The 12351-nt window shown below is 33.3% G+C and overlaps 1 long non-coding RNA gene across 1 annotated transcript in view; it reads left to right on the plus strand.

Annotated features, from left to right (window-relative positions):
- The first annotated feature begins 12 nt into the window (after positions 1–12).
- Positions 13–12351, plus strand: part of LOC132758741 (uncharacterized) — a 49007-nt gene continuing 36668 nt past the window's right edge. The window contains exon 1 of the long non-coding RNA XR_009629619.1: positions 13–174. This is a non-coding gene — a long non-coding RNA (uncharacterized LOC132758741). The remainder of the gene's footprint in view (positions 175–12351) is intronic.

Below are 12351 nucleotides of genomic sequence, written 5' to 3' on the forward strand. Positions count from 1 at the left end.
TGGACGGAAGTGGACGGAACGAGGCACGGGATATGATGCTGGCACAAGCCTTATTATATAATAACGTCAACGTGTACAGGAAATGACGTAAAAGACGTAACGTCAGTAGCATCAGCTCCATGGTGGTCACGTCGCCGCTTCCACTATAAGTGCAGCCTGTCATTACGAAATAAGGTAAGAAAAGGCGATTTGAATCACAACAAGCTAATAAAAATGTCGGTTCAACGTACTGAATATGTTTTCCGTACGTCGGATGGTAGCTCGAATTCGGAATTCAGTTAAAAAAAGAGCGGGAGATGACCGTTGTTGTAGCGGTCATATATTAGTTTTAAGAATACATAGAGCCTATGACTGGCGATTCTTTTTACTGATTTTGGGCGTTTGGCTCGTGGTGTGAGAATTGCACACAGGGGCGGAGTATATCTGAACTGCTAACCGGGAGACTGTTGTAATTTAGTGGAATAAAATGTTTCATTGTCGGAGTTGAGGCATACTTACCTGGTACAGAGGCTACCGTAGTATCTGTTACTTTTGCGGTAAACTTTATTTTCAAAAAGATGGACATCATTGTCGACTGCCCTGCTTTGGTAACTGGTATTTTTGACGATGATGTACTTAAGCGTACTTTGAAACTACAAAACGTCTCAGCCTATGGAAGTGTGATCTTAAACGATGCGGTAGAATGCTTGCAGATCCTAGAGATTCCGCCGAGTGCTGTGGAGTTATTTTCCCGTGGGCAAGGAGATAAAGAGGTGAGTGTTGTTTATAACTCTCCTTCTTTTCTTAATGAAGTCAATACAGTCGAACCTCTTATCGTCAGACAGAAACGCATTTTGTTGTTCAAAGGCAATTCGCAGATCGTCAATGTTAGAGTGCACTGGCTACCCGTCTTCATCCCAAATCCGACAGTTGAGGCCATTTTCCGACCTTTCGGGAAAGTCTTGACTGTCGAATATGACCGGATGAAGGTCGGATCCGGGACCTTCAAGTCCGGGGTCCGCTTGGTGAAAATGGAAGTGACAGAGATTGAGCGTAACAAGTTGCCACATTTACTTCGATTTGAGTGTGGCAACAAAGCCCTAGTAACTGTGGCTGGTCGCCCTCCACTTTGTCTCAAATGCTTGCAGATTGGCCACTATAGGTCAAATTGCGCCAATACGCCTAAAGTTCAATCTGATACTTATTCTAAGATTCAGAAGAGTCTTTCAGATTCAAATCAAGAAGAACAGAAAAGAAAAGCGGAGGAAGAATTACAGATGATAGAAGAAGATAGAAGAAAGGACGAAGAAGAAGCCAAAAAGAAGAAAGATCAAGAAAGTATGGACGACAAGAACGATGATGGTGATGATGTTGTTGATGATGACGATGATGATGATACCGAGATGGATGAATCAGTCGACAAAAGTAGAGGGACAAAGAGAACCCAGGACCAAGAGGTAACGGATTCCTTTAGGAAGCATTTTCCTCCGTTGAAAACCCGAAGACCGGCTCAGGCCCCGCCTAGTGTCGAGCAGACAAATCGTTACGCCGTGCTTGACCTGGACTCGGACCCAGAAACACCTCTGGTGATCGACGAGTCCGGTGTTGAGCACGGTGTGCTAGGCGGGTCAGGAGGCGGTCTTAGTGTCTCCGGAGATTAGTTATGATTCTGATATATATTCCTTTCAAACTGCTTTTCATAATGGACCATGATTTAGAAAATCCCCTTTTACATTTCCGAAGTTATATATATATTTTTATATTGTTTTCTAATATGTACAAGTATACTTACCAATACTTACCTGTTATTTTTTTCCTGAATTCGCTGTTTTCCTATTTTATAATGTTTTCATTCTCCAACCTGAAAATAGATATAATTTTGATAAAATACTACTATAAAATATTTTTTCTTCTTAAATATGTACTAGTTTACAGTACACAGTTTTTTCAATACATTCCAATTTATAAACTGATTTTCATTATAATAAACCGTTATCTAGAACAAAATCATTTTTTCGCTCACAATTACTGTATGCTTAATAATAAATACACAGCAATGTTGTGTACATACTATACATTCCTTACATATACTTCAACATTTTTATTTGATATAATTTTCACTACCCGTCTAATTGTTATTTTAACAAAATTGCTTTCATTCCACTATCCTTGTAAATTCAGTCATGCAAAAATCGATTTATCATTTCACAGTTTTCGCGTTTTCCTATCCGATAATACTCCTTTTTTTTTATTCTTTTCTACATAAAAAATTCCCGTCTTCTGTTTTAAAACGTAAAAAACGAGGTGGGTAAATAAAATTTTCTGCGCTTTCTTCTTGACTGACACATTGATTTTTTCTTTAATTCCCCGAACTATCAATTATACGGGCTATTAACTTTGCCTTCTTTGTTTTTAAATTACTTTTTAATTTTCACCAGTTCCTTATGTTCCCTCTTCCCAATTTAAATTCCTCTTTCTCTTTTTTATTTTGAAAATCATTCAACATTTATTTCCCTTGTCTTATTTTTCTAATTATAGTTTACATGTATATTTTAAATCTATTATAATACACAATGACTGACTTAAATTTATACACCTTGAACATAAATGGATTAAGATCCAATGATAAAATTAATGATCTTAAAATGTTTCTTTCTTCTAGTAATATTGATGTTCTTTGTTTACAAGAAACCCATGTTGATAACCTTAATTTATCTAAATCTATTGAAAAGAAGTTAAACTTAGAAAATAAAATTCTATGGAGTTATGGTCAAAGCAACAGATGTGGTGTTGCAATTATTTTTGTGAATGCCGATATGAAACTTTATAGTTATCAAGCAGATTTTGACGGCAGATTTATTTATGCTGACTGTCAACTAAATGATAATAAATTTCGTATTTGTAATATTTATGCACCTGTTTCAGATACAGAACGTAATGAATTTTTTGAAACTATTTTTCCAAATTTTGTCACTTCTAACAACTTATTGCTTTTAGGAGATTATAATTTTATTTTCGATGCAAACATAGATAAAATAGGTGGTAATCTTGAACGTGGCACTTCTGGTTCTAAAATATTTTCACAAATCATTAGCAAATTTAAACTTATAGATTCTTTTCGTTCTATTCATCCTAATAAGAGATCAGTCACTTGGTGTAACAACAATAGAAATAATCCAATAGGTTGTAGACTAGATCGAATTTATATACCTCGTAATTTTAAAGATTTAATTTTAAAGTGTGATATTTTACCTTGTTGTTTTTCTGATCATGATTTTGTATTACTTAAACTTAAATTAAATGAAACAATAACGTTTGGCAAATCATATTGGAAATTAAATAACAGTATTTTAGATGATGAAACTTTTACAAAGAATTTCGAATTTTATTGGCAAATTATTTCAAGAACTGAATGTTATACTTTAGAGTGGTGGGACAAAATGAAATTATTAATTAAAGATTTTTGTATAGACTATAGTAAAAGTAAAAATAAAGAAACTTTTTCAGAAATAAATAAACTTAGATCTCGATATCAAAACACAACTGATTTACTCGAAAAAGAAGAGATTTTATCTAAACTTAAACTTTTAGAAAATAGGTATTCAAAAGGTCAAATTATTAGAAGTAAAACACAGTTAATTGATAGCAATGAAAATCCATCTAAATATTTTTGTAATTTCGAACAGTCAAAAGGTTCTGATAAAACAATTTTCGAAATTAATGATAATGACGAAATAAAAAGTTCATCATTAGATATTTTAGACAGTTTTCGTAATTTTTATAAAAATTTATATACAGAAGAACCTGTTAATTCAGACCTTTCCTCTCATTTTTTAAATAATTTACCACAAGTCAATTCATCTGATAATTTACTCCTAAGTAGTCCAATAAATAAATCTGAAATTTTAAATTCCCTTAAACAAATGGATTATACAAAATCTCCTGGTAGTGACGGTCTTTCTTCTTTATTTTACATTAAGTTTTTTCATTTATTTGGCGATGTTTTATTAAAAGTTTTTCAAATTTGTTATGAATCAGGTGAAATGTCTGCTTCCCAAAAGTTGTCTTATATTACGTTAATTTGTAAAGATAAAAATAATTCAAAATTAATGAAAAATTATCGTCCTATATCCCTCTTAAATATTGACCGTAAAATTTTATCCAAAATATTAACTAATAGGTTATCTAATGTCTTACCAAATATTATAGGTATATCTCAGACATGTTCTATAAAAGGTAGATCTATCTTTGATAATATACATTTACTTAGAAATATTTTTGATTATGTCGAACAAAAAAATTTAAAAGCATGTTTTATTAATTTGGATCAGGAAAAAGCGTTTGATAGGGTTTCGTGGGAATATTTATTTAATACGCTACATTCTTTCGGGTTTAACATTAATTTTATTAATTGGATTAAAGTTTTGTATAAAGATATTCAATCTAGTGTAATCATTAATCACCATATATCAGATCCTTTCTCACTTTCGCGTTCTGTCCGTCAAGGTTGTTCTCTTTCTCCTCTTTTATATGTTTTATGTTTAGAGCCATTTGCTAAAAAAGTTCAAGATAATCCAAATATTAAAGGTATAATAGTTCCAGGTGGTAAGTTCGAGGTCAAGATGTCATTATATGCAGACGATAATACAACTATTCTTACAGATAATTTGTCAATTAAAGAATTTTTTCGTGAAGTTAATTTATTTCAGCAAGTTTCAGGGTCAAAAATTAATTATAGGAAATCAAATGGTTTATATTTAGGTAAATGGAAAAATAGGTCTGATCATCCTTTTGGCATATCTTGGGTTCAAAATTGTAAATTATTAGGGTATTATTTTGGGTATAATATAGATCCAGATAAAATTTGGCATGATCGTTTTCTTAAATTTTCTAGAGTATTAAATCTTGTATCATCAAATTGTTTTTCGTTTAAAGGTAAAAGTACTATTCTAAATTCGTTAGCTTTTTCAAAATTTATTTATTATATTACGGCAGATATTATTCCTGAACACTATTTAATTTTGTTTCAAAGAGCATCTTTCAGATTTATATGGAATTCATCTTTTGAACCTATTTCGAGAAAAACATTATATCTTCCTTTTAAAAACGGCGGTTTGAACATTCCCAATATAAAATTAAGATGGTATTCTCTCCTTTTAAAACATTTACAAGATATTATTTCTAATCATTCTTCTCCTTGGTTTTACTTTGCCAAATATTGGATCGGTTTTCAATTAAGACACCATAATGAAACTTTACAAGAAAATAATTTTCCACATAGTGAATTTATTCCACCTTTTTATAAACAATGTCTTTCAGCCTTTAAAGTTCTAATTGATAAAATACCAGATTACAAATTTGTTGGTTCACCTTCAAAGATTTTTTATATTTACTTATTAGACACAGATTATAAAGTTAAGTGTGTCAATTTATTTCCACAAATCAATTTTAAAAACGTCTTTTCGAATATTTTTTCAAGTGCAATTGATCCAATCCATAAGAATATCTGTTATAGATTAGTACACGATGTCGTATATGTTGATTATTTTTTATATTGTAAACGAATTTCTAAGAAAAAATCATGTTATTTTTGCAACGGTATTGAAACCGTCTCTCACCTATTTATTGAATGTTCTTATTATAAGCCCTTTAATAGTATAATTATATATTTATTACATATCATAAGTGATAATAAGATTAAGTTCAGTGAAAAAGTTTTTAGGTTTTTCGATTTACCAAAGGTTAATAATGATATAAAATATACATGTTTAGTTATTTTATCATTGTCTAGATATTTGATTTGGTCTACTCGTTTAAATGCTAAACATCATAATAAGAAAATTTCGATAAGATCACTTTTAGAACAATTTTTCATTTATTTAAGAAACAGAATATATTTAGATTATAAACGTTTAAATTCACTTAATTTTTTAAATGTTTGGGCCCAACATGGATTTATAACCTTAAACAGTAACGATATTTCTTTCAATGTTATGTCTTTTATTGATTTCTATATTAAAAAATTAAATCTTTTGAGAAATAAACATAAAAGCATCTATCTATCTGTCTGTCTGTCTGTCTGTCTGGCATCTGTCTGTCTGTCCGTCCGTCCGTCGATTCATCCATCCATCCGTTCATCCATCCATCCATCTATCTATCTATCTTCCGTTAATGTTAAAACCTCGCAGGGACGTAGACATGTCTGCGCGTCAAAAATCACAAGAAAGTTAAAAAAAAGGTTGTTTAAAAGAGGATAAAAAAATATTTAAAAATGTTCGATGCAAGCTATGGCTGCACTGAAATGCTCTGGGGTAGGGAGTAGGGCAACTGCAGGGGAAGGTGGTTACAGTGGTATACCGTCCTAGGAAAGAAGTGTAGTAATATCAGTTGATTAGCTAGTTTAAAATATATGCACATTGCGCATGCTCAATAATATGTCTAGCCAGTACCTCAATGTTAGGGATTTTAGGAGAATAAATGTACATCTTGTAGAGTATACACGTGTTTGTGTTATATCAGTATATTGTGAAGTCTACTTGATTATTATAACTCCCGACAACAAAACATGGTGTCAGAAGAAATTTAAAATGGATTTTAAAAGATCATAATGGACTTTTATCAGAACATTATAATTAAACATAAATACAATAACGTGTTTGTTAAACACAAATGCCCCCGGCTCAGATTTTTGTCAGTAGCAATATTTCAAAAAACTGTTACCCATTCACTCAGTTATGGACAGAAAAATTGCCAAAAAATTGTAAACACAAGTTATATAGCTTGACAAAGTCATGGCATTTTGTATTTGTGAAAAATATAAGTTGCCAAGTCATTGCTCTGACTTGTGAAGTTGAAAAGTATTCAACTTCATGCAAGTTATCTTCCTTCCAAATATGAAATACATCTGTCATTAAATAAAGGCTGTATGGGCAAAAGTGTAAAAATCTATTTTGAGCACTGGTGACCTTGACCAAACTGACCCCTAATTCTATCCAAAGGAAGATACCATGTAAGTTATCTTCCTACCAAATATGAAAAACATCTGTCAATAAATAAAGGCTGTATGGGCAAGAGTGTAAAAATTTATTTTTAGCACTGGTGACCTTGACCAAACTGACTCCTTAATCAATCCAAAGGAAGAATACCATGCAAATTATCTTCCTACCAAATATGAAATACATCTGTCAATAAATAAAAGCTGTATGGGCAAAGGTGTAAAAATCTATTTTTAGCACAAGTGACCTTGACCCACTGATCCCTACCCCAATCAAAAGGATTAATACCATGCAAGTTATCTTCCTACCAAATATAAAATATATCCGTCACTTAATAAAGGCTGTATGAGCAAATGTGTAAAAATCTATTTTTAACACTGGTGACCTTGACCAAACTGACCACTAACTCCATCAAATTTTATGTTTCTATCAATTATAGATAACATCTATCTATAGAATAAGGTTAATTCACCTGTAAAAATCTATTTTTAACATAGGTGACATTGGTAACATTGACCTTGACCCAAATGACCCCTTACTACACCCAAAGAAGGAGGACCTCCCTTGGCATGTTTGTATTAAACTAAGACATCAACTAAAGAATAAAGGCTGTATGAGTAAAAATGTTAATATTTATTTTTTAAACCAGTGACCCTGACCTTGATCCTAGAGACCGCTTACTCCACAAAACATTAGAGGACCATCAAAGGTATCCACTTACTAAATATGAAAGATATCATTAAAGAAATTAAGCAATTAGGAGAAATTTAAGATAAATCTAACTTGCCGAAATAGGTTAACCAGACAAGGTCCTATTTTCAAAGTGAAAAAAAGGAAAATAACTGGGAAATATGGATGACACAGTTATTTAACTTGGCAATATCATGTACTTTGTATTGATAAGTAAGTGTGGAAATTAAAAGCCATTAGTATAGATAGAGCTTAAGATATTTTCAACTTGCCGTTTTAGGTTAACCATTATTCATTTTCTTAGTATAATATGGAAGCCATAGTTATGTAACTTGCCCAGATCATATACTTTGTATGAATTAGTGTGTAAATTATGAAGCCATTAGTACAGGTAGAACTTAAGAAAAATCCAACTTGCCGTTCTAGGTTAACCTCGTACGGACAGACGGACAGACAGACGGACGGACAGTTCAATTACTATATGCCCGGGGGCATAAAAACATTATTTTCAATTTAAAAATGGAATTAACGGGAATTGAACCACCATCTATGGATTGGCAATCATCTAACTTGCCAGAAGCTTTCGAAAAATTTGAAAGACATGCTAAATTAATGTTTACGGGACCATTTAAAGGAACATCGGAGCCAGAACAAATATCGTTTTTATTGCTATGGGCTGGAGATCGAGGTCAAAAAATACACTCAACATGGACAGACATGTCCGAGGAAGACGCCAAGAAACTCGAAAAATATTTTGATCAGTTCTGGGCGCATGTGAGACCTAAACTAAATCCAATATTCGGACGCTACAGATTCTATAATGAATATCAAGGCGAAGGCAGCATAGATTCGTAAATTACACGACTGCGTATCCGCGTAAGGGATTGTTATTTTAACAACACGGAGGATATGATTCGTGATCGCCTAGGTTTCTGATGCAAATCAGGCAAATTAAGAGAAAGATTCATTAACGAGAGATCTTCTTTTACCTTGGATAAAGCGACAAAAATAGCTTAAAGCATGGATTATGCTAAACAGCAAATGATGACCATGGGGCACAATGATACGGCAGATGTTCACCACATTCGGAACAAACAGAAACAGAACGACAGACGGCAAAAAAAAAAATCAAGTGTTTTAGATGCGGAAGATTTTATACAAAATATCAAAAATTGTCCAAAATGAAATTCACAGGAATAATGATACGGATGATACGGATTATTTCATTCACACGGTAAATAAGTTTCATTCTTCTCGACCAAACTGCGTTTCTGTTCCATTAAATATAGGCCCCAATGCGCTGCCTATCAATTTCCAAAGTGGATACTGGGTTACAAGTTAACATATTGCCGTAAGCACAATATTTACTTCTGCAGCTTAAAACACCATTGTTACCCCCAGACAGTCAGCTGTCATCCTATGCTGGTGGCAAATTACCAGTGATAAGGAAAGTTATGTTAACATGCAGTTATAAAGGGAAATCCGTGAAAAGTACATTTTATGTAGTAGATAGTAAATCCCCTGCTCTGCTAAGTTTGCAGACATCAATTGACTTTGAGCTTATTAAGTTAACATTTTCTATTGATAAGCAGGGTATCGAATAATCAAAACAAACGATACTTTCAGAATATAATGACCTGTTTAAAGGCATCGGCCTGTTTCAAGGGACATGTACTTTGCATTTAAAAGAAAATGCAGTGCCTGTATTATGTCCACCGAGACGAGTCCTAGTAGCACTACAGGACAAGCAAAAGAAAGACATATAATTTATATGGGAGTGTGCCCAAGATGAGGCATTTGAGAAGGTTAAGCAAGCTATTACGCAATAATCTATTATTAGCTTATTAAGACCCTAAGAAACCAGTTAAGCTCCAAGTCGATTCGAGCAGCTTAGGTAAAGGGGTCAACTGTCTCCAAGGTGATAAACTAATAACATTTGCGTCAAAGACATTGACTCAGGCAGAAATTGGTAATGCCCAAATAGGGAAAGAAATGCTAGCTATTCTTTTAAATTTAACTAGATTCAGGCAATACTGCTATGCAAGGCACACAGTTGTGGAATCTGACCACAAATCTATTGTTTCTATTATGAAGAATCAAAGAATGTTGTTACACTTACAGCAGTATGACATTGAAGTCATTCATGTAAGCGGCAAATATATTCCATTAGCAGATACATTGTCTCGAAATCTTGTCAGTGACACATACCCAGACTTGACTGAAGGTCTCGATTTACATATACATACAGTCATAAATAGTTTGCCTATAAGTGACATGAAAATTGAGCAAATCCGTTTAGCCACTCAAAATGATAGTCAACTTCAGACATTGAAAAGAACTATACTTGACGGATGGCCTGACCTTAGGAATGACTGTCCAAAAACTGTGTTAGAGTTTTGGAATCATAGGGACGAATTGTCCGTGGGAAATGATATAATCTTAAGAGGTCAAAAGATTGTAATTCCCAAAGACATGAGACAAACGATGATAAATGCTGTACATATAGGTCACATGGGAGTCAATAAAACTCTCAGTCGTGCGAAGGATGTAATGTTTTGGCCTTCTATGGGAAAACAAATAACTGACCACGTGTTAGCTTGCCAATTATATTTAACACATAGGCACTCTAATGCAAAAGAGCCTCTTAAGCATCATGACATACCAAAACGACCATGGCAAAATATCGCTTGTGATATTTTCTCTCTAGATAATAAAGATTATCTAATTACGGCCGACATGTACAGTAAACATTTTGAAGTAGACTGGTTACAAGACACGAAAAGTATAACAGTCGTACGAAAATTAAAAGTTCAATTTTCTCGTTTTGGTCAAATTGACTGTTTGAAAAGTGACAATGGCCCACAGTTAACCTCTGCTGAATTTGCCAAGTTTGCCAAGTTTGCAACAGACTGTAATTTTCATCAAGTGACATCCTCCCCAGAACATAGTCAATCGAATGGCTTTATTGAAACAAGAGCCGGTTTGAGTCGGGTGATGCTCCCCGAATAGGTTTTGGACACAGGAAAGTACACCTCTTGTAATTTCAGAGTTATGTCCCTGGAAAAAGTTCAAAGTGCAATATTTCCAAAATTAGGCAAGGCAGAGTTACTGTTCTTTGCACTGCACTTCTAATCAATGGAATCTATCAACCTACAAAGTTTCTTGATGATGATTTCCGAGTTATGTCCCGGACAACTTCAAAAAGTAAAAATAAACAAAGGGCAATAACTCCAGAATTAGGCAAGGCAGAGTTATGATTCTTGTGCACTGCACATCTACCAATTGAGATATATCTACCTACAAAGTTTCATGTTGATATCTCTTATAGTTTTACAGCAATGTCCTGTATAAGATTTTTCTAACAGGGGAGATAATTCAAAAATGAGGCTTAACAGAGTTATGTTTCTTTTACAATGCACCTCTACTCAATGAGATTCATCTACCTACAAAGTTTCATCTTGATATCTCTTATAGTTTTAGAGTTGTGTTCCGGACAAAGTTCAAAGTGTTAAAATTAACAAAGGGCTATAACTCCAAAATTAGGACAAAAAGAGTTATTGTTCTTATGCACTGCACATCTACCCATTGAGATCTATTCACCTACAAAGTTTCATGTTGATATCTCTTATAGTTTTAGAGTTATGCCCCGAACAAAATTTTTCTATAAGGGGAGATAATTCAAAAACCGGGCAAAATAGAGTTATGGTTCTTTGACACTGCACTCCCCCTCAATGCCCTCTACCACTGTATGAAGTTTCAACAAATTATCTCCAAGGGTTTTCAAGTTTTGCTCCGGACAAGACAACAGACGGACAGACGGACAAGGCGCCGACTATATGCTCCCCGAAATGTTTCAGGGAGCATAAAAATGGTGTCTATAGCTAAAAATATAATGAAGAAATGTAAGGCTAGTAAAGCCGACCCATATTTGTCATATTTAGAATATAGAAACACTCCACTCAATTGCGGCTATACGCCTGTCTAATTTTAATGGGAAGAAAGTTAAAATCAATTTTGCCAACAACCTAGAAACAATTACTCCCTGAAAAAAATAATCCCAATGCTGCAATTCAGAAAATGAGAAATGGCAAATTAGTCCAAAAGTCATATTACGATAAAGGGTCATAATCTCTCCCCAAATTAAATATAGGTGAATCGTGCAAAATTCAGAAAGGTAAAACATAGGAACCAGCCGTGATCATCGCAATTCATGGTGACAGGTCGTATAGTGTAAAAACTGAGGATAATTCAATTTACAGACAAAATAGGCGTTTTCTCCACAAAACCCGGGAAAACTATGCAAACTCTGCAGAATCATTTGAACAAGATATAACCCATTATCAGCACAGTTAATTGCAAAACATAATGCAATATTCCATTCACAGCCTAAATGTCGGGAAGTTATTACTTCAGCCGTTCCCACATTCTCTACCCCAGACAAAAATGTAAACAATAATTTACCTTATCGCACACGCAGTGGTCGAGAAGTGAAACCTAATAAGTTATACTGTGAGAAACAATTGTGTACAAAATAATTAAAATTAATACATAAAAAATGTACATATTCATGGAGATATTAAATCCTCGAACATTTTGCAGAGAATTTACTCATGAATGGTTTAGTTATTATATGATGATATTAAATGTTCGAATTTTTACACGTGTTTGTGTTATATAAATATTTTGT

Source organism: Ruditapes philippinarum, unplaced genomic scaffold (genome assembly GCF_026571515.1).
Source record: "Ruditapes philippinarum isolate M1 unplaced genomic scaffold, ASM2657151v2 ctg11367_1_1_1_1, whole genome shotgun sequence".
Lineage (NCBI taxonomy): Eukaryota > Metazoa > Mollusca > Bivalvia > Venerida > Veneridae > Ruditapes > Ruditapes philippinarum.